Consider the following 24,882-nt stretch of genomic DNA (forward strand, 5'->3'; position numbering starts at 1 on the left):
ATAAATCTACTTTTTTACCAAATCCACTCCTAGTGTTATGTATGGTACTTCCTTTTGCTATGCTACTTTAGAGTACTAATACTCTGACACCCACCCTTCCGTTATTCTACTTTGGAACAGCGAGCTGGATTGCTGTGAAATCCAGCCTGTCTCTATGGGCATAATTGATTGCCTTCACCACATGTGAGTATCCTGTGTATATTGGGGTATTGTGGTGTTCTCAATCACCATTGATCTGCACCATTGGCGCCTCTATACTTTGTTTTACAAACTATTAACCCCTAAACAGAAAGCCCCCACAATGGAATATACTAAAATAAACTATTAACCCTTAAACCTAACGCCCCCCTAACTTTATATTAAAATTACACTATTCCTATATTAAATTAAAACTTACCTGTCAAATTAAATAAATTAAACTAACAATTAAACTAAGATAATTATTAAACTACAATTAAACTAACTACAAATTAAATTAAACTACACATTAAAGAACAAAACATTCTAACACTACTTGCAAAAAGTATCTAATTACAAAAAATAAAATAACTAAATTACAAAAAAAAACCCACTAAATTGCGAAATATAAGAAACAAATTATCAAAAATAAAAAGGAATTATACCTAATCTAATAGCCCTAAAAAATAAAAAGCCCCCCCAAATAAAAAAAACCCTAGCCTACAATAAACTACCAATGGCCCTTAAAAGAAAAAATACAAACACCCCCCAACAGTAAAACCCACCACCCAACCAACCAACACCCCAAATAAAAAACAAAAAAAATCTAAAATAACCTAAGCTCCCTATTGCCCTGAAAAGGGCATTTGTATGAACATTGCTGCTTCTTAACTTATGTTTCCGGCAAGCTTGAAGGCTCGTGCTGAAACAGCTGCATTCACAGCATCATAAAGCGGCCCCTAATACTTAAATATGCCTCTGGTTTTTAAAGGGACTTTAAGGGTAAAATATATCAAGCTGCATTTGCAGCTTCTAAAACCTTGGGGTGCACTCCGAACTCACTCATTTAGAGTGACTCACAGACCCTACTCTTGTGTAATTGGTTGCACAAGAAAACTCTAGTGCAATTTTAAATTTCAAACACACAAATTGACTGTATAAAAGGGAGCAATCGGACATACAGCATTCTAGCCGGCTTGTGAACATCTGTAGGAGTCTGTTTGGCGACCAGCGTCTTGTGCTTTTTTGTATATATTTAATAGGACATTGAGACATTGGACTTTGTGCTAAAACCCCAGGAAGTCATTAGGAACATATAAATGTGAAGGTAGCAGCACAGCTGTTCCTGTAGACACGCTATCAACAGAAGTGATCTGGAAAAAGAGACCAGTGGTGTCACTAGGGGGTGCGGGGGGTGCGGACCGCGCCAGGGTAACACCCTCCAGACTGTCATCCTGGGTTCGTACATAGCTGCATTGGTCCTCTTACTATTGTGCCTTTCCATACCTCATATGTTTGAGGGTTAAAAGTGTGAGTGAATTTTTATATGTGCAATTAATTTATCTTTTTAACAATACTATTCTTAGATCAGTCCCTTGCGCTCTTGTCTTTTTCGTTCTTCTGTTTGTATAGAAAATGGTGACAAGAACAAAATATTTACAATGGGGAGAAATACAAAATTCTAAAACTAAGAGTAAAAATATTTCGAATAAAAAATAATGCAAAATTCTATAATTCTATAATTAATAAAGGTTGAAATAGAGGAATATTAGCAGATTCTCTGCTTTCCTATACCAGTGGTAATGATGTGCTTAACTATTATTATTATTATTATTTATTTGTATAGCGCCTCCAAGTTCTGTAGCACTAGAAATCCCAATTACATAAATACTGTACTTTTTAAGTGCATTGAAGGACTAATACTAAATTTCCATTTGTTTTTCCCTTGCTCACTCATTATACCATCTTGAAATCACTTGGATTCTGGGAATCATAGTTCTGGATCTAACTGGATTTTCATGAAACTAAACTAGGTCTATAACTTCCTATAATATATGATGCAGAGAAGTGGAGAATTGCACCCTCTGAGCACTCCACATTTCCTGAATTTGTATTTTATTTAATGAATCAAGCAGTTTGATTCAATTTAATTCAATATGGACTATGTCTTTTTTAAAAAACATATTCACTTAATATGCCAAATGAATTCCAAATATATTTTAGAAAAATGCCATGTATTGCTTCAAAATATGGTATAGGTATATATTTAAATAGAGGAAAAAGGAGACACAGTGGCGCCAATATGGCCTAGTAATGTCTGCACAATGATAAAACAATGTGAAGTACAATTATACTCACAAAAATAGAACCACCCAAAGGTGCAAATGGCGCAGGCTGAATCAATTAGCTGTGGTCCTGAGTGTTTCTCTTGTGAGCATACAGTGAACTGGGCCACTGCAAATTGATTCAGCCTGCGTCATTTGCACCTTTGGGTGCTCTATTTTTGTGAGTATAATTGTACTTCACATTGTTTTATCATTGTGCAGATGTTACTAGGCCATATTGGCGCCTCTGTGTCTCCTTTTTCCCCAGATTCATCATCACCAGGGACTGACCATCCTTTTGACAGAGTACTACCTCCCATTGGATGTTGGATTATAAGGACTTTATTCTCATTTTTATTGTGTTTGTTTTACTTATTTTTAGCTCCTGCCGTAGCTCACATATGTGTCATTTGTATTATATTTATTATTTGAGTCTAGTTGTTTTTTTTTTCTTTTTCAGTTTTGGGTATTAGGAAGCGCCCCCCTATGGGATTAGTGTTATCTTTATTTCCAATTTTTATATATTTAAATTGATCGATAGATATATATTTCTATCTGTATATAGCAGCTAGCTTGAAACATAAAAACATAAAGCATATAACTATCTCGCTATAAAATAAGGGAGATATAAGACAGCACTTAAAAATGAACAATAAACCTTAACACAATCAGTATTTTTTCTAAAGTTTTCATTAAAATATAATTTAACAAATAGATAAAATACTGGATACTTGCAGAAGTAATAAGATACAAAATACTCTAGAGGTATTTCAGAACTTACGTTCCTGTACTGTAAAACAAAGCTAGTTATATTATAAAGGGTTTTAAAAATGATGTATTATTTATTCAAAGCTTTTATGGTACTTGATTGATGATACACTTTTCATATATAAAAATACAGATTGATTTCCATTTATAGGGATAGTAAACACCAAAAATGTTATATTTAAAAAGATAATCTCTTTATTTACCATTTCCCAGTTTTGTATAACCAACACTGATATATTAATACACTTTTTACCTCTATAATTAGCTTGTATCTAAGCTTCTGCTGACTGCCTCCTTATCTCATATCTTTTGACAGACTTGCATTTCAGGCAATTAGTGCTGACTCTTAAATAACTTCAAGTGCATGAGCACAATGTTATCTTTATGAAATACATGAACTAATGCCTTCTAGCTGTGAAAAAACTGTTGACTGCATTCAGATAAGAGACGGCCTTCAAAGGTCTTCCAGGGCTTAGAAATTAGGATATGAGACTACATAGGATTAGCTTTCAACTAAGAATACCAAGAGAACAAAGCAAATTTGATGATAAAAGTAAATTAGAAAGTTGTTTAAAATTACATGCCCTGTCTCAGTCATGAAAGTTTAATTTGGACTTTAGTATCCCTTTAATTACTTCTAACTGGACCTTACGGCAAAACAATGTAAAGTGGCAGGAGCCACGCTATACTAACCCAATATCAGGTTGCAGTGCATTGGTAATTGCGCTGTTTCAGAGAGAGGAGCCGGTGGGCACGTTAAATGTGGAGATACTGGTGCAGTGAAGGTTTAGGGTCATGTTCAGGAAGCCTTGGCGTAGTGCGGCTGGCAGCCTGGGTGTCTTTCTGTTTCCTTGTGCTGTGTTGTACTGTATGTGTGCTAAGTTTATCACTATGTGTATTTTCCTGTCTGAAGTGACCCTGATAATGCATCTGACACCAAGACCAAGTCTGAATGAGAGGTGTTAAAAGTGATCTCTGACTCCCATTCAGTGATAGGTTATTTCATAAGAAGAATGAAACAATCTTTTTTCTGGTATATCCTCCTGACTCTGACACTGGCTAATCCTATTCCCTATTCTGTTAAAACACAAATGAAGCGCTGGGCTTCAGGATAGAGCAAATGCGCCGTTAGGCTAAAAGTATTCAAACACCAATAAAAAATATAAAGGTAAATTTAATACAGACAAATTAGTACAATATTAAAATAAGGGACGTCTCCCTGCAATTGCGAGCAAACTAGTTATACAATGTTTAAAACAAAAGGCCCTTCTAATTCACAAGGATAACAGGTACTGTATCTTTATATATAAACAGTAGGTTGGGGGTATCTTATAAATGCTGACATTAAAAAATGCTAAAAAAGTATAAAATATATAATATAACCGCATGTGACAGAATTTTTTTTATAAAGATTCAGGCTTGTATTCAGAGGAGATCATATAGCAAACTGCAGTTCAGCCAGCCGTAGCAAGTTCAAACAGTTATGAATGATAGCAAATTCTGTTCGGCTTATTCTGAACAATTCTCACACCGTACCAGCGATATTACTTTACCGTAAGTCCGGTGATGTTACCAGGGTGTGTGCCACTCGGTCAAGACTTGGACCGCAAATGCGACCGCAGTCGCTGCTGGGGATAGTGTTCAAAGACCTTTGCACGTGTGAGTCGGCGTCTGATGTTACGCCCTCTCTGTGTGTCTTTCAAAATTGGATGTTCTGACAGCGTAGAGGCAGACAGCTGTTCACTATTTCTATGTGTTAGCTGTATTGGTTTGTGAATCCTGCCAGCTGCAAGTGTAATTCAGGCTCAGGTGGAGAATTGTGGTATAGATTCCTCTTCACTCTCAAATAAAACGTTGAAATTAACCCGGGTTAAAAGTTGGCTGAGTGAAAGTTGTTCTTTGTTCAACAATACAGTGTCACAAATGCAAGCGATGCATTTCACCCTCCCTTGGGCTTTATCAAGATGCATGTGACAAGTAACTTGTGTCTTATAAGTAGTCCATTAGCATGTTATTGGCTGTGACCTTAATTGATTAGACACCACCCTCCAAACTGTTAAGGCGGTATATACTCCTTTCACAAATCCTCATTCTCTGTTGCTTTAGATGTCTTACATAAAAAAGTGTTGATCCTTAAACATATGTCACATACGGTTATATATCAAAACATTCATAGTTCAAAACAATAAGGTTACCTCCAACTGATCATACCTATAAGAATTGACGTGGTCATTGGTCTCTTAATATCTCAGAGAATAATAATTGTGATGTTAAAACATAACTTAACACATGTTATATTACACTTAATATCAAAGTGATACATACATCTAGGGCCATTCACCAAAAATGTATTATATCATTTGAATTAGAATGTGTTATATAAAAACTTATATTGACCTCTAACACTAACTTAAGGGGATTAGAGGTTGTGCAAAAAATATAAAAAAATAGTCTATTAGAATCCTTCAACATAATACAGTGATCAATCCATTCATAATAATTACAGGTCGTGACTAAAATATTTAGATCATATATTAATATCTTACTATGTCCTCATATTTCTATAAATGTGCAAATATACATAAAGTGCTTAGTGGTAAAATCTTTATTCAAATAAAAAGGGGGAAAGCTCCAACTCTGAATTGAGACCTTTTGGGAACAAGTTGTCATACTTATAAATTAATTCGGCTTCTTGTATTAGAAGTGCTTTTTCTATGTTGCCACCTCTCCAGTGTCCCTTAACCTTTTTAATCCCCCAATAATTAAGAGCTTTAGTGTCACCATGGTGTTTCTCTTTGAAGTGTTTGTACAGTGATGTGTCGTCCCTACCTTTTTCTATGATAAGAGGTGTTCCCTTATCCTTTCCTTGAGAGACCGGGTTGTTTCACCAAAGTAAAAAAGATTACATGAGCATTTTAATGTATAGATAATATTTTTGTGAGTACATCTAATTATCTCCTTAATAAAGAAATTATTCTCTGAGCTGTTCATTTTTAGAGTCTTTAATTTAGAGCTGAGCTTGCAAGCCTTGCACGTGTAACAAGGAAAGAAGCCTGTTGGTATCTTACCTTCCAAATCTTGTTGAGTTTGATTTATATTTTCCTTTTTTAGTTCACTGGGAACTAGTATCATTTTAAAATTATTGGCTTTTCTAATAATGAAAGTCGGTCTATCTGCAAGTTTATCCCCAATTACATTATCTTCTTTTAAGAGGGGCCAGTGTATTTTTATTATTTTTTTGATGAGATTATGGTCTGCATTGTAATCTGTGATAAAGGGAACTTTGATTATGTCACTATCCTCTCTCCCTTTGGTTTTATATTCAAGGAGATCTTTTCTATTAGTCAAGCGTGCTTTTGTAATTGTATTATCAATTTTCTATTTTTCATATCCCCTATCCTCAAATTTTTCTGCTAGAATGGTAACCTGATTTTCATAGTCCTCTGTCCTTGAACAATTTATTTTTATACGTAAGGTCTGTCCATATGGAATGTTATTTTTCCACGCTTTTAAGTGGCAGCTCACTGCATGTATTAGATTATTGCAGTCAACTGGCTTGAAGTTTTAGTTTCTATTTTTTCTTCAATAACCATAATTTCTAAATCCAGGAAGGTGATTTTAGTTTTACTGTGATTACACACAAATTTAAGACCATAGTTATTTATATTCATTCTATCAAAGAGTTCGATTAATCCATTCTCAGGGCCCTTCCATATTAACAACAAATCATCTATGTAGCGCTTATAGAGCACGAGGTTTGCACCGAGAGGTTCACTACGGAAGAAATCTTCTTCCCAGACTCCCATAAAAAGATTTGCATAACTCGGTGCGAACCTCGTGCCCATGGAGGTTCCTTCTATTTGTCTATAAAAGTGATTATCAAAAGAGAAATAATTGTGTTCCAGTATGTTTTGGATACTTTTTAGTAGGAATTCACTTTGTTGGGACTCCATATTGATAAAAAAATGGAAAGGGATATTAAGGATAGTACTGAAAAAGTTACAGATACACATAAAAAGATAGAACAGAAAGAACCTACGAGACCCCATAGCAACAACAAGAGAGAAAATCCCTTCAAGGAATCTGAAACAACAGAATTCCTCCCAATACATGAATTATAGTAATAATAATTATAACCATAATTACAAATCAGGATTATTCAAATAATTACTACAGACGTAATTACAACAATAATTACAGAAATCCCAATTATCGGAATTCTAACTATTATTCTCACCAGAGTCACAATTATCATAAACAATCGCATTATCAATATCAGAACTACCATAATAGACATTACAGTAATAACCATCAGGAACACTATGATAATAGTTATGATCGTAATTATTATCACCAAAGGAACAACAACAATCAAAATCAAAGTAATTGGGAATATCCCAGATATAGGGGTAACCATAAATTAAAACAACATTGACAAGAGAACAGGGAGCTGGTTACTACAACACAAAATAGGTTTCTCCCTTTGAGAGAAGATTTGTCAAATACAGACAACATAAGTTCTAATGTACAGTTGCCTTTTTTAGGCCACAGCCCTCTAAAAGAGGGCTTCTCAAAAAAAATTACAAAAAATAGAAGCAGAACAAACACAAAGAAGAAAAAGAAATTTAGAGGAGGGAGAGGGGGAAGAAGTTCAAAATGATCCAAAAAGATGGAGATAGAGAATAGGAATAAAAAAAGTGGGATCTTTAACCTAAGTAAAATAGAGTTAACAAAAGAACAAGAAAAACTGCTTAATCTTGGTCTTTCCTACGCTCCTACTGTTCGAATGAACAAGTTCAACACCCATATACATATCAAAAAATTTGTTAGAAATCTAACCCTGAAAAGGTTTTTCATGAAAAGTCCACTAGAGAAGCAAAGTACCATTCCTAATAAAGAACCAGATAAATTCCAGCATACTAACCTGAAGCCCAAATCCCGTTTTTATCCAACTTCCTCAAAAAGGTAATTATCTCGAAACCTTTGAAAAAAATAGTGCTAAATGATATAAAGAAATGCAAACTTCCCCATATTAGAAAACAAAATATCAATAAGAAAGAGAGGGAAATACTTAGCAAATTACAGAAAGATTTCCAAGTAACTATCAAGCCGGCAGATAAGGGTGGGGAGGTAGTAATAATGGATACGGACAAATACATGGCTGAGGCGTATTGTCTTTTGAAAGATAGGAAAACGTATGAAGTATTATCCATGAATCCAACAGATAAATTCTCAAAAATACTTAATAAAATTTTAACTGAAGGGAAATCCGTAGGGCTCCTAAACGAAAGCGAATTTAATTACCTAACTCCTAAACACTCCAAAATTCCAATACATAGAACGATTTCTACAACCCTATGTAATTAAACTGGAGTCACATTTGAAAGATTCAACCCAATTATTAAATATCTTAAATTCTATCAAATGGGAAGAAGGAATGATAATCGCTACATGCAATGTATCATCATTATATACCGTAATTAATCATCAACAGGGAGTAGCAGCAGTTAAAACTTATTTAGATAAGGATATCAATATGGAGTCCAAACATATTGAATTCCTACTAAAAAGTATCCAATACATACTGGAACACAATTATTTCTCTTTTGATAATAACTTTTATAGACAAATAGAAGGAACCGCCATGGGCATGAGGTTCGCACCGAGTTATGCAAATCTTTTTATGGGAGTCTGGGAAGAAGATTTCTTCCGTAGTGAACCTCTCGGTGCGAATCTCGTGCTCTATAAGCGCTACATAGATGATTTGTTGTTAATATGGAAGGGCCCTGAGAATGGATTAATCAAGCTCTTTGATAGAAGGGATATAAATAACTATGGTCTTAAATTTGTGTGTAATCACAGTAAAACTAAAGTCAACTTCCTGGATTTAGAAATTATGGTTATTGAAGAAAAAATAGAAACTAAAACTTACTTCAAGCCAGTTGACTGCAATAATCTAATACATGCAGTGAGCTGCCACTTAAAAGCGTGGAAAGATAACATTCCATATGGACAGACCTTACGTATAAAAAGAAATTGTTCAAGGACAGAGGACTATGAAAATCAGGTTACCATTCTAGCAGAAAAATTTGAGGATAGGGGATATGAAAAATTGAAAATTGATAATGCAATTACAAAAGCACGCTTGACTAATAGAAAAGATCTCCTTGAATATAAAGCCAAAGGGAGAGAGGATAGTGACATAATCAAAGTTCCCTTTATCACAGATTACAATGCAGACCATAATCTCATCAAAAAAATAATAAAAAAACACTGGCCCCTCTTAAAAGAAGATAATGTAATTGGGGATAAACTTGCAGATAGACCGACTTTCATTATTAGAAAAGCCAATAATTTTAAAATAATACTAGTTCCCAGTGAACTAAAAAAGAAAAATGTAAATCAAACTCAACAAGATTTGGAAGGTAAGGTACTAACAGGCTTCTTTCCTTGTTACACGTGCAAGGCTTGCAAGCACAGCTCTAAATTAAAGACTCTAAAAATTAACAGCTCAGAGAATAATTTCTTTATTAAGGAGATAATTAGATGTACTCACAAAAATATTATCTATGCATTAAAATGCTCATGTAACCTTTTTTACTTTGGTGAAACAACCAGGTCTCTCAAGGAAAGGATAAGGGAACACCTCTTATGCATATAAAAAGGTAGGGACGACACATCACTGTACAAACACTTCAAAGAGAAACACCATGGTGACACTAAAGCTCTTAATTATTGGGGGATTAAAAAGGTTAAGGGACACTGAAGAGGTGGCAACATAGAAAAAGCACTTCTAATACAAGAAGCCGAATTAATTTATAAGTTTGACACCTTGTTCCCAAAAGGTCTCAATTCAGAGTTGGACCTTTCTCCCTTTTTATTTGAATAAAGATTTTACCACTAAGCACTTATTTGCACATTTATAGAAGTATGAAGACCTAGTAAGATATTAATATATGATCTAAATATTTTAGTCACGACCTGTAATTATTATGAATGGATTGATCACTGTATTATGTTGAAGGATTCTAATAGACTATTTTTTTATATTTTTTGCACAACCTCTAATCCCCTTAAGTTAGTGTTAGAGGTCAATATAATTTTTTATATAACACATTCTAATTCAAATGATATAATACATTTTTGGTGAATGGCCCTAGATGTATGTATCACTTTGATATTAAGTGTAATATAACATGTGTTAAGTTATGTTTTAACATCACAATTATTATTCTCTGAGATATTAAGAGACCAATGACCACGTCAATTCTTATAGGTATGATCAGTTGGAGGTAACCTTATTGTTTTCAACTATGAATGTTTTGATATATAACCGTATGTGACATGCTAACCGTATGTGACATATGTTTAAGGATCAACACTTTTTTATGTAAGACATCTAAAGCAACAGAGAATGAGGATTTGTGAAAGGAGTATATACCGCCTTAACAGTTTGGAGGGTGGTGTCAAATCAATTAAGGTCACAGCCAATAACATGCTAATGGACTACTTATAAGCAGGGCCGTCTTTAATACTGACTGGACCCCGGGCAAACATTTTCTTGGCCCCTCCTATGCAATTTCGCTCTCCACCCCAACATCCAAAAAAAACAACTAAATCAATTTTTTTTTTTTTTTTTAATTATTAGCCCAGCAGTGGATCATCCACTGCTGGGCTAAGCATTAAAAAAAAATTGCAATATGTGAAACTGGACCTAAGCAGTACTAATAAGTAAATAAATATATAAATTCCTCCTCTCTGGATTAATTTAATATGCTTTTGAATGTGATTCTGGTGTGAGGTTAGCTGATTAAAGAGATTTAGGGCAGCGAACAGGAGCAAAGCAAGGTAAAGACTGAGGCGGAAGCATAGAGGTGCAGACAGATATAAGTTTACTGACTGGAACAGTAGAACTACTATGGGAAGCTGTAAAATCTGAAACAGAGAGAAATAAAAACTATAAGAATAAACCTTACCTTAATGTGTGAAGTATCAGCATGACACTATACATCAGCCACAGCAGCACATGTCACTACTTTGCTAGGAACAAGTTCCCTCTCATCCTGCACTAGACAATGCTGCATGGGGGAGGGGCATGTGTACACTCACTTATTCTTCCCACTGACACCTTTCTACAAAGCACTGTTTTCCTAACAAACTTCAGTTAGTTGATCTTAGAGCCACAGCAGAAAGAGCAGGGCTAAGGGGACCAGCATGTCTGCCCAAGGCTGCATGGATACAAACAAATCACACAGCCTCAAGACTGAAGCGAGCAGTGTGTGCAGCTGCACAGATGCTCAAATCCTCACGTGCCTGCCACTCCAGCTTTCTGCTGCATGCGCCTATAGTGAGCCCTACCCAGAAACAATCCCTACCACCAGAGCAGTGACCTGGTGACAGTAGTAACCCCAGCAGGACCTTTTCTGATGCAGTGGGATTGACTGGATGCCTAGTTAGGGCTTAGCATACAGTGCTGCACAGTGCACATCTAAAACAGCACATGGCACTAGCTTGGAATGTCACATGACATCTGCATGGTCTGGCACAGTTTCTCACAAATAAATATAAGCAGAGAACCTTTGACTGTGACAATATTAGGACTGACTGTGTGTGTCCTCCATGTCACATGAAATCAGCTGTCTGGCATGAACTAAAAAAAAAAAAAAAAATTTCTTGGGCCCCTCAACAAAGACTGGGCCCAGGGCAGCTGCCCCTTTTGCCCTGTGTTAAAGACGGTCCTGCTTGTAAGACACGAGTTGCTTGTCACATGCATCTTGATAAAGCCCATGGGAGGGCGAAACGTGTTGCTTGCATTTGTGACACTGTATTGTTGAACAAAGAACAACTTTCACTCAGCCAACTTTTAACCCGGGTTAATTTCAACGTTTTATTTGAGAGTGAGGAGGAATCTATACCACACTTCTCCACCTGAGCCTGAATTACACTTGCAGCTGGCAGGATTCACAAACCAATACAGCTAACACATAGAAATAGTGAACAGCTGTCTGCCTCTACGCTGTCAGAACATCCAATTTTGAAAGACACACAGAGAGGGCGTGACGTCAGACGCAGACTCACACGTGCGAAGGTCTGTGAACACTATCCCCAGGAGTGACTGTGGTCGCATTTGCGGTCCAAGTCTTGACCAAGTGGCACACACCCTGGTAACATCACCGGACTTACGGTAAAGTAATATCGCTGGTGCAGTGTGAGAATTGTTCAGAATAAGCCGAACAGAATTTGCTATCATTCATAACTGTTTGAAATTGCTACAGCTGGCTGAACTGCAGTTTGCTATATGATCTCCTCTGAATACAAGCCTGAATCTTTATAACATTTTTTCTGTCACATGCGGTTATATTATATATTTTATATTTTTTTAGCATTTTTTAATGTCAGCATTTATAAGATACCCTCAACCTACTGTTTATATATAAAGACACAGTACCTGTTATCCTTGTGAATTAGAAGGGCCTTTTGTTTCAAACATTGTATAACTAGTTTGCTCGCAATTGCAGGGAGACGTCCCTTATTTTAATATTGTACTAATTTGTCTGTATTAAATTTACCTTTATATTTTTTATTGGTCTTTGAATACTTTTAGCGTAACGGCGCATTTGCTCTATCCTGAAGCCCAGCGCTTCATTTGTGTTTTAGCTAGCATTAGATACATTACAGGGATTGTATTTTTAGAGCATTGTGTAGTATCCTTTCCTGTAGCGCACACTAATCTAATCCAATAGCATAATCCCTATTCTGTGTTGTATTACCTGTGGACTACTTTAATGGTTCAAGACCCTTGGAATTATTATCAGGTTAAAGGGACACTGTACACTAGATTTTTCACGCATAAATGTTTTGTAGATGATCCATTTATATAGCCCATCTTGGAGTGTTTTTCTAACAATGTATAGTTTTGCTTATTTTGTAATAACATTGTGCTGATTTTAAGACTCCTAACAAAGCCACACCAGATATGGACTGATGTCTACAGATTCCTGCCTTCTCCTGTTTGTGTAATGGGTCTTTTCATGTGCAGGGGAGGGGGGGGGGTTGTCTGGGAGCTTCTAAGTAAGTTTTGAAAAGGTTTTATAAAGGATTTGTATATCAGTATCTGTGCATATTCTTTATAACAGTGTCTATTACATGACAATTGTTGTATAATGTCCATTTAAAGTGCTTGTCTTCTTCTATTGCCCTGACACAGGGTTCTTGATGGATCTTCTGGTGCTGACCCCTGGCTTGTTAAGGACTATTCAACAGTTGTCCTGACAAGACCCTGCTGACCATTATGTGCCCATTTGGTTCCAGACTCCAAATCATGCCATTCTCTAGTTACATAGAATTGTTATTTTTTTTTTTTCTGGAACATGTTTTATCTTTCCTATATTTTCTGTACATTTCTCCATTGTCTTATTCTCCCAGCCCTTTCCTTACACACATTTATTTTCTTTTCTCTCTATTATCACATCTCTCCAACAGCGCTGTCATTATTGTGACACGTCACTTTGGGACTTTTCTAATAATACGGATAAGCATTTTCACCCCATGAAATGAAAATTAGCAATCACTTCTTGAAAGACTCCTCTTGTGACATTTCAAAATGTCATCGATCAGAAACAGTTTTACATAATATAAGTCAATTTCTTGTGTGTTATCCTGCTGTTTTTTGTATTATAAAACAAAGTACATTGGTGAAATTAATCATGTTTGTCATTAACCAGATTATAGTTCCTATCCATAATGTTAAAAAAGTAAAAACAAAATCATATATGTTCTTTTTTTTGTGATATTATCTGATTTGCAAATAAAATAGTGCAGGTTCTGAAATACTTTTATTGTAAATTAGTATGTTATCATTTAACCTCCTTAACCTATTTCACATCACCACTATTAAGGACATTCTGGGCTGGATCACCTGATGTTAGTGGAATTAGAAAACCACCATGCACCTATCTGATAATAATAGATAATGGTCAAGTTCATATCAGTGGTAACTTTGAGCTGTACATTGTTACACTTTGATGCTGGTGTAAAGTGATATTAGCCTCTGTTTGGTACCCTATTTACATATTTCCCAGTATAACTTTACTTCCATTTTTATTTTCCTATCAACTGCTTGTGTGTGTATTTGTGTTGGTGTGTGTATGGAATGTTTGGAAGTGATTTGCGATTCATTGCAAATATATATGAACTTATATGGCTCCATGAATGTCAGGTCCCAAGGCATGATAAGGATTGTGCTATAGTTACTATGAGTCGGTTCCTGGAGCTTTTTGGAAGGTGCGCTACTGTCACGTCACTCCCAGGACCTGAAGGGGTCTGAAGCTATGACTCAGGACCATACTAAGCAAGGATCTGGCAATACTGTGTGCACTGTTCACTTCTGTATCCCTTTAAAACGGCTTCATATTCCATATAGAAGAATATGTCCTATTTATTACTAAATACATACATACACAAACATACATGCGTATTACATATATATATATATATATATATATATATATATATATATATATATATATATATATATATATATATATATATATCAGAACAAAAACTTGCACTCTCTGGTCTTTTTCAGATTCAATCTTTTACTGTGAAAGCAGTTAAAAAGATTAAATTTGAATAAGACCAGAGAGTGCTAGTTTTTGTTCTGCTATACTTATTCTACACTGGCACCCTGGCAGCTGCTATACTAAGTGAGAGTGCTCTCCTTTGTTACTATATATATATATATATATATATATATATAAAGTTCTGTAGGAAACAGCACACGCTAAACTAAGCAACCACCTGGTACTGTGCCACACAATAGTGCATCCAAGAAAGTGATGGTTCCCACGGATGGTCTCCGTGATATCCAGAAACTTCACACAGCAGGCACAGCAGGTTTGGCTACCATTGACAAAGGCTCCTGCGAGAGCCGAAACGTTTGGTTTTTTATCACTATTAAAACGGATTGTCTAAAACCTGCTGTGCCTGCTGTGTGAAGTTTCTGGATATCACTGAGACCGTCCGTGGGAACCATCACTTTCTTGGATATATATACTTGGATATATACAAATGATGACAGGTGTGTACTGACTCCTATTTAACATGATTTTGAATGTGATTGCTTAATTCTGAACACAGCTACATCCCCAGTTATAAAAGGGTGTTCACACTTATGCAACCATATTATTTTATTTTTTTATTTTTATTTCCCTTTACCTAAAAGATTTCCGTTTGTTTTTCAATTGAGTTGTACAGTTTATAGGTCACATTAAAGGTAGAAAAAGTTCTGAAATGATTTATCTTTGTCTCATTTTTTTACATCACAGAAACCTGACATTTTAACAGGGGTGTGTAGACTTTTTATATCCACTTGTATATATAATTTATTTATAAAAACTTAGAACATATTCCCCTATGTAAAAAAAAAACATTGGAATGTGAAATATATAGTTAAAAACTTTATTAAATATGAATATTGCATAAATATGATTTACATGTTTTCAGCAACTTGACTCCAAAGGGCTCCAATGCACTTACTTATACATATGTATTTATATGTTTATATGTGTATATATGTCTGTAAATACATTTATACACATATAAATACATACACACATCAATCAATATATATATATATATAATACATACATATATATATATATATATATATATATATATATATATATATATATATATATATATATATATATATATATATACACATACACACTGGGACATGTATATGTATGTATCTTTATGTTAATGCACTTTGCAGTAAAACAAAAATCTAACACCTGAGACCATATATTTGAGCTCTTTTATTATTATTATTATTATTATCATCAGGTATTTGTAGAGCGCCAACAGATTCCGCAGCGCTGTAAACATAGTTGGTGTACAGGATAGCTTTTGTAGGGGTTAGGTGGGTAGAGGGCCCTGCCGAGAGTTTCACTGTTGTAGTCGGCTCTTATGAAGCGATCTGTAAACAGCTGGGCCCATAGGCTTACATTCTAAGGGGTTCAAGGGGAAAGCAATGGCGTTAGGGAAGGTTAGTGTTGGTTGTATGCATCCCTGAATAGAAGTGTTTTTAGGGAGAGCTTGAAGCTGTAAAAACTAGGGGAGAGTCTTATGGAGCGAGGCAGGGAATTCCACAAGGGGGCCAGTCTGGAGAAGTCCTGTAAACGTGAATGTGAGGAAGTAACAAGAGAGGAGGAGAGGAGGAGATCCTGAGCTGATTGAAGGGGACGGGAGGGAGAGTATCTAGAGACAAGTTCTGAGATGTAGGGGGGAGCAGTGCAGTTGAGAGCTTTATATGTCAGGGTGAGGATTTTATGTTTAATCCTAGAGGCAAGAGGAAGCCAGTGAAGGGATTGGCAGAGAGGTGCAACAGATGAAGAGCGACGAGTAAGGAAGATGAGCCTGGCAGAGGCATTCATAATGGATTGTAAAGGAGCTATGCGGCAGCTAGGTAGACCAGAGAGGACGGAATTGCAGTAGTCGAGGCGGGAAAGGATGAGAGAGTGGATTAAAATCTTGGTTGCATCTTGTGTAAGGAAATGTCTAATTTTAGCAATGTTTTTAAGGTGGAAGCGGCAGGCTTTAGCCAAGGACTGAATGTGAGGAGTGAGTGAAAGTTCTGAGTCAAGTGTGACCCCAGGACATCCGGCGTGCGGGGTAGGGGTAATGATGGAATTATCAACAGTTATAGAAATTTTGGGGGTGGAGACATTGGAAGAAGGGGGAAAAATAAGGAGTTCAGTTTTGGAGAGATTTAGCTTAGGTAGTGAGAGGACATCCAAGATAAGATGTGAGAAAGACAGTTAGTGACACTGGTTAGTAAGGAAGGAGGTAGGTCTGGTGCAGAGAGGTAGATTTGGGTGTCATCGGCATACAAATGGTATTGAAACCCATGGGACTTTATTAAGGAACCTAGTGACGACGTGTAGATTTAAAAGAGAAGGGGACCGAGGACAGAGCCTTGAGGTACCCCAACAGAGAGTGGTAACGGGGCAGAGGATGCTCCGGAGAAGGCTACACTAAATGTACGGTTAGTCAGATAGGAAGAGAACCACGAGAGAGCTGTGTCACAGATGCCAAAGGATTGGACGGTTTGGAGCAGAAGAGGGTGGTCAACAGTGTCAAAGGCTGCAGACAGGTCAAGGAGGATAAGCAGAGAGAAGTGGCCTTTGGATTTTGCTTTAAGTAGGTCATTGGTAACCTTGACAATTGCTGTCTCTGTAGAGTGATGGGAATGAAATCCAGATTGCAGTGGGTCAAGAAGAGAGTTTAGTGTAAGGAAATGGGATAGACGTGCGTAAACTAGCTTTTCGAGGAGCTTTGAGGCAAGAGGGAGTAGGGAAATAGGGCGGTAATTGGAAGGGGAGGTTGGATCAAGGGAAGGTTTTTTGAGGATAGGTGTGACCAGTGCATGTTTTAGAGATGAGGGAAATATACCAGTGCTGAGGGAGAGGTTGAAAATGTGTGTGAGTATGGGGGTAAGGGTAGAAGAGAGGGAGGGGAGTAGCTGTGAGGGGATGGGGTCGAGGGGACAGGTAGTGAGGTGGGAGGACAGTATAAGGGCAGAAACTTCATCCTCATTAACAGGGGCAAAAGAGCTGCATTTTTGGATATTTTGGTTTTGGGTGATCGTGAGCTTTTGAGGGGGTGGGAGATTGGAAGTTTGTTGATAGCTGATTTCACTCCTGATGGAGTCAATTTTGTTGTTGAAGTGGCTTGCAAAATCTTGAGCTGAGAGAGAGGTTGTGTTAGGAGGTGGGAATGGGTGGAGAAGAGTGTTGAACATGGGGAACAGACGTTTAGGGTTAGAGGAAAGAGTAGAGATGAGATTAGAAAAATATTGTTGCTTATAAAGATTAAGGGCAGAATAGTAGGAGTTCAGGATGAACTTGTAGTGAAGAAAGTCAGCTGAACTCCGAGATTTCCTCCAATGCCGCTCAGCAGTACGGGAGCATCTGCGTAGGTATCGTGTCAGAGGAGTATGCCAGGGCTGAGGATGAGCGTGTGGTTTCTGAGCTAAGGTTGGAGGGGCCAGAGTGTCAATGACCGATGTAAGGGTGGAATTATACTAGCAGATAGATTGGTCAGGGCAGGAAAAGGAGGTGATGGATGAGAGGAGAGGTTTGAGAGAGCTAGCAAGCTGATGCAGATCTAGTGACTTAGTGCTTCTGTGAAGTTTGGTGTGAGGTGTAGAGGGAGGGGGAGTTGTAGGTAGGGAAGTGATGTTGCAAGTTAGGAGATGATGGTAAGAGAGAGGAAAAGGGGAGTTTGTTAAATTTGAAAGAGTGCATCGATAGGTGAAAATCAGATCAAGGGAATGAACATCTTTGTGAGTGGGAGAGTCAGTCCATTGTGACAGGCCGAAAGAGGAAGTCAGTTGAAGAAGTTGTTTTTCAGAGGAGGCAGTGGGATTGTCAAGAGGGATGTTAAAGGGACACTGTACCCAAAATTTTTCTTTCATGATTCAGATTGAACATGAAATTTTCAGCAACTTTCTAATTTACTCCTATTATCAAATTTTCTTCATTCTCTTGGTATCTTTATTTGAAATGCAAGAATGTAAGTTTAGATGCCGGCCCATTTTTGGTGAACAACCTGAGTTGTCCTTGCTGATTGGTGGATAAATTCATCGACCAATAAAAAAGTGCTGTCCAGAGTACTGAAACCAAAAAAAGCTTAGATGCCTTATTTTTCAAATAAAGATAGCAAGAGAACGAAGAAAAATTGATAATAGGAGTAAATTAGAAAGTTGCTTAAAATTGCATGTGCTTTCTGTATTACAAAAGAAAAAATTTGGGTTCAGTGTCCCTTTAAAGTCACCAAGAATGAGGGCAGGGGTGTCTGAGGAAAGGAAATAAGGAAGCCAGGCAGCAAAGTGATCTAAAAATTGAGTTGGAGAGCGGTATATGACTGTAACACGTATAGAGAGGGGAGAGAATGTGTGCTTCAAATGAAGAAAATGTGAGTGAAGAGAAGGGCTTTATTTGGTGGAAGGTGCAATGAGAGGAAAGTAAAATACCGACACCACCTCCTTGTCTATTGCCAGACCTAGGAGTGTGGCTGAAATGGAGACCCTCATGTGACAGTGCAGCAGTGGATGCTGTGTCTGAGGCAGAGAGCAAGGTTTCTGTAAGAGCCAGAAGGTTAAGAGAGTGGGAGATAAAGAAATCATGGATAGAAGTGAGCTTGTTGCAAACAGAGCGAGAGTTCCAGAGTGCACAAGTGAAGGGGGAGGGGTTTTTAGATGTAAGAGGAATGCAGTTAAGGTTACCAGAGTTTAGTTTATGAAGTCTATTGAAAGGCACAGAAGGATGTGAAAGGCTAGGAGGCTGTGAGGGACCAGGATTAGGGGAGATGTCGCCAGCAGCTAGTATGAGCAAGAGGGAGAGTGACATGAGATGAGAAGCAGATTTTGCAGTAATGAGACTGTTGTTTGGCTGAAATGCAGGTGGGCGAGAGAGTGTTTAGGAATAGGTAAAGTTCATGAGTACAAAAGTAAGGTGAGTATAAGAGAGATGGGCTAATGAACAGTGCAGGTGGAGAGGGAGAAGGACTAAGTGAGTAATGTAGTTTGTTACAGAGACAAGAGGTAGCAAAAAGGAATATGAAGATATTGAGCATTATTATGAAAGTGGGAACCAAGTAAACACATAAGGCACAGTGTTACAGCAGCACTTGCAAAAGGATACAATGAGATACATAAAACATAGTAATACAAGAGTACTTGTCCCTTGCCCAATCCTTGTTGAATTCTTGTATAATTCTTAAAAATTAGTGCCTCACTTATAAAATGTTCACTTTGAAAATGTGAACATATGCTATTGTTAAAAAGTACACTGCCCTGTAAGCAGTGCACACCCCTGTGCAGTGCACATCCCCAAACTAGTCTGAAATATATACAGGTAGGGCAGTCAGCTGAGTCCACTAAATTTAGTTGATTGCTAATCAAAGACAGTTGGTAAGGCCAATTGGAATGTTAGAATCTGGTCAGGGTTAGATGAGTTAAGTAAACAGACAATTAAATTTGGAGGGGGTTAAAACTGTGACATAAGAAAACTATAAATTTTAGCGTTATAGCAAATATTGATAAGGATTGAGCATCACATGGCAATTAACTAGACATTAGAATTGAGACATTGGGATGAATCATTACAAAAAATGCAGGACTTAATTTTAACAGCCTAAATTCATGTGCTCAATATACATATACACAGAGAGACTTGGAGTAAAATGACAGAAAAGCAGGGAATAGCAGGATTTCAATGCATGGCCTTAATTCACATATCAAAAAGAGAGACTTGGAGTAAAATGAGAGAAAAGCAGGGATTAGCAGGATTATATCTCTTAAATGTAATTTATTTCCAATTATTTTTATTGCATGGTGTTATTCTGGGTATAACTGTACTTTTTTATTGTAATTTTGATGTTTTCTGGCAACTTTTTAGTCAAGCATAACAGTTAATCACACCTCTGAGGTTGCGCTTTAAATTCAATTGAACTTAAGCGAACGTATTTTCATTCAAATTGTAATATGCACGCTACTTCCGACAGCTTTTATAAACTCAAAATCGCTTGCTCGCAACTGTTAGCGTGCCACTCGTAATCCGGCCCAATTTAGAAAGTGACTTCTGCTCTTACGTGCCAAGATGGAATAGGAGGTAATAAAAAAAATAATCTATGTCTCCCATTCAATGCTTGGTTATTTTCTCATGAAGACCTTAAGAATCGTGTTCTCAGCCTTTCTTCCTTGTATTGACCCCGGCAAGTTATTTGGACCCTGTATTTTGCCTGAGCCTTTTCTGCTTTGTCGCTTTATTGTTTGTTGAAAGACTTGGAAATGTGGCCTTGATTATCAGTCTGTTCTGCCCAATAACCTGGTGCTGACATTTGGCTTTCATTTTGACTACTCTCTTGTTCAGCTCAAGTATACCTGCATACTGAATTATCCATCTAGAAAAACCTGCTGCTTGACTCAACTGGGTTTCTGGTACACATCCTTTGCACATTAGGTTCCAGCCTACAACTCAGGTAATTGCATTATTACCTTATAAAGTACTAAGCAGTGGAGTCTGCTTGGGAGCCCTTGTGGTGCAGGCTCGCTCATGAGAGTCTGCTTACTGCAAGTTACAAAGTTATATAAACACTGCTTTTTAATCTCTCTGTCGCTTCTTGTTCTGGGTGATTGACAGGACCTGCTTTTGTATGATTGGTTGTTTGAGTAAACGGGGATGAACAGCACAATTAAATATTTGTGCAATAAAAACTATGGGCAGTAGACATACACTGTCCACTGTCTACAATTTGGGAACCTTGACCTCTGTCCCTTGATACTAGGGCTTACAAGGAGGCTTTTTCCTAAATTTTGGCTCCTGAAGTGTTTTTTTTTCTGATTTTGTTTTAAATAAACCCTTTACTGTTAGTGTAATAATAAAATATACCACTTCATTGAAGTCTTGTTCTTTTCAGTTTCCTTTGAAACATATAAAGAATCTAATCAGTTTATATGCAACATGAAAATACTTGAATAACCTTCAAGCATGTGTATGTTTGGTAAGAACTAATCAGCTGTTCTGAGATTAACGGAACATGAAACTCAAAATTAAATTTTCATGATTCAGATAAAACATTTAATTTTAAACAAATTTCCCATTAACTTCTATTAGCTAATTTGCTTAGTTCTCCTAGAATCTTTTGTTAAAAGTATACGTAGGTAGGCTCAGGAGCTGGGATCTAGCTGCTGATTGGTACCTGTTGTCATTGGCTTACCGATGTGTTCAGCTAGCTCCCAGTAGTGCCTTGGTGCTCCTTCAACAAAGTATACCAAGAGAATAAAGCAACATTTTGAATAGAAGTAAATTTGAAAGTTGTTTACAAATGTATTCTCTATTTGAATCATAAAAACATGGGTGTCCTGTGTTGTTAACTATTGCAGCATAATTAGAGAGAGAAACAAAACATTTTTTTTCCTTTTATAATTTAGATAGAGTGTACAATTAAAAAAAACTAACTTTATACAACCTTCACCTGTGATTGACTCAGCAGTAATAGACACGTACACACATTTTTAAATGTGTACTAAACTAATGCTTTAAAAGCCTTTATTATTCTTGACACTTGTGAGAGTAACAATTAAGCTTGTGGTCAAAACCCAAATTTTCATTCTAGGATTCAGATAAAGGATACAGTTTATAAAATGTTCCAATTTATTTCTATTGCCATAATTACTTCTCTTGGTAACCTTTGTTGGAGACATATCTGAAAGTGCAGAATATTGCTGAAAGCTATATAGTGCTCCAGACATACACTCTTCATAACTAGGTATGCTCTTCAACAAAGAATACAATGAGAATTAACAAAATTTAAGAATAGACATATATTGGAAGCTTTTTTTTTATTGTATGCTCTATCTGAATCATATAAAGAAAAACACTGTCCCTTTAAGATGCTAATCTTGGTGCTTGAATGCAGCACCAAGAGGAAAAAGGCATGATTAATGCAATACTTTAAAGTGAAGGTCAATTTTGATGAATTAGTGCCCGGTTTTTAATAATCCTATTAAAAACAAGGGCACTTTAATTTATTCAAAATTTACATTTCAAGCGTTTTCGTCAAAAACCTACCTTTTAATCCTGAAAGCTGCTCCATCGATTCCCCCGGCCATCCAAAGCCTCTACTTACGTCAGAAATGACTAATCCTGCTTCCTCCAATCAAGCCTGAGGGAATGCCGTGATTGGATGAAGTCATATTTGTCATTTTGGACCCATGAAGAGGGCTTGCGACTTTATAGTAGTGTCTATTACATGCAGATATATGAAAATTGATGTGTACTGTCCCTTTAAAGAGTCAAGAAAGAATGTACTAATGGTGCAGTCTATGGAAGTAGGATTGAGAGATATATGAATGAGACATTCTATTTTTTCAACATAAAAAAAATGTTACTGCATATATTAGTTTTTATGCTGGTAGTAAGTGTCACCATTCACTAATATATTTTTGGGGATTGTCCTCATCAGACAGTGTGCATTCTGTCCCTAGGTATGAAACACTTCCTGTTAGTTTAATATTCAGTATAATTTTAAATTCCTTTAAGAAACTTTTTTATGAACATAGAAAATAAATATATTTAAATAGACCTCTTTTATATGAATGATAAAATGTTTGAGTTTAATGAAAAAGTCTGATAATAGCTAGAGGCAAAAAAAAGAGTATTTTAGATGTAACCCCACAAGTCAACTGATTTAGTGCATCACTTAATTAGCCAGAATGGATATAGTAATGACTTTCTGATTGGTTAATTAATTTTTACATAAACTTAGCATACTTATTTTAGAGAAAACATCAATTAATTAAGCTTAAAGTAAAATGTGCTGCTAAGTGTGTACCTCCATTTAAAGGGACATGAAATCCAAAATGTTTATTTTCATGAAAAAGAGAGCATAGATTTTTATTTTTTATTTTTTTTATTTTGTTTTTTAATCCAACATTGTACAGATCACATGATAAACAGAAATGAACAAATAAAAGATAACATATTAATAAGTGTCTATCTAGCTCATCATATCTTATTGTTCGCATATATATCAGCGTTCTTGTTTACAAATGATATAGCTAAACAGTTTTTCCGTACAAGATTGGAGAGTTTTTTACATATATTACTTATAACAGAAAAAATAACTTGACAACCTGTCTTAAAGTAATTATAAAGTTAATAGTTATTGTATCTCAGTAATTCAATATAGGTAATGATAGTTATAACCTACTAATTCTTAAGCTAAAAAGTTAAGTTTTAATGTCCGCTTAGCGGAGGTTCCTTCAATTCCTAACCCTGTTGAGAGTTAAAGGACAAAAAAGAGAAAAAGAAAAAGGGAGAGTTTCCTCAAGTATCTCTCCCCCCTCCTCCTCCCCCCCTCCTACCACATACCCAAAAGAACTATTTCCTGGTTTCTAAATGGATTAATCACATGATCTATTTCCCTGGGTGATAATATCTTAATAAATTTTGACCATTTATTAAAGAATAGTGTTATTTCTTGATCAGAGTTTAGATCTGTTGCTAATTGCTCAATTACATATTGTTTTTTTAGATAGTTTTTAACTTCCGTGATTGTTGGAGAGAATTTATTCTTCCATTTTTTAAAGATTACATTTCTAGCGGCCAGAATAACTGAGTTGATTATCTTAGATTCTTTTAAGGGTGAGTTCGTATCTATCAAAAAGAGTACAACGTTTAGAGTGAATACAAAGGGAGTTAACTTGAGTACTCTTAGTAACCAATGTTGCAGTTTCAGCCAAAATTGCTGTATTTTGGGGCATGCCCAAATCATATGAATTATATTTGCGGCTAAAAGATTGCATTTTGGACATTTATTACATTTTTTATTATGCCATCTATGTCCTTTTTCTGTAGTGTAGTATGTATGATGTATCAGCTTTATATGGGACTCTCTCCACATTTCCGCTATTGTAGCGCTATAAAGTAGCAATAAAGAGCGTGATATTTGCAGACTCTGAACAGTGTTGTCTAAAGTGAGTGAGGTCCACTTCTGAGCTATATGTTCAAGATTAAGCCCCCCCCTTATATGATATCAAATATAAATACCATGTAGAAATAGACAGATGGCCTGCCTTGGCCAAGGTCGGCCAGTTATCTAGCGTTTCCCATGTCCATTTCCAGGAAAACTTGTTTACTAATTGCTGTGTGTAATGTCTAGCTTTCAAATATGCAAAAAAAATCCTGGTTACTTAATTCGAATTCTTGTTTAAATTCCTCAAAGGATTTAATGTTTTTTTGCTGCTATATTAAGAAGTTGTGAT

This window comes from Bombina bombina, chromosome 10 (assembly GCF_027579735.1).
Source record: "Bombina bombina isolate aBomBom1 chromosome 10, aBomBom1.pri, whole genome shotgun sequence".
In the NCBI taxonomy this organism is placed as follows: Eukaryota; Metazoa; Chordata; class Amphibia; order Anura; family Bombinatoridae; genus Bombina; species Bombina bombina.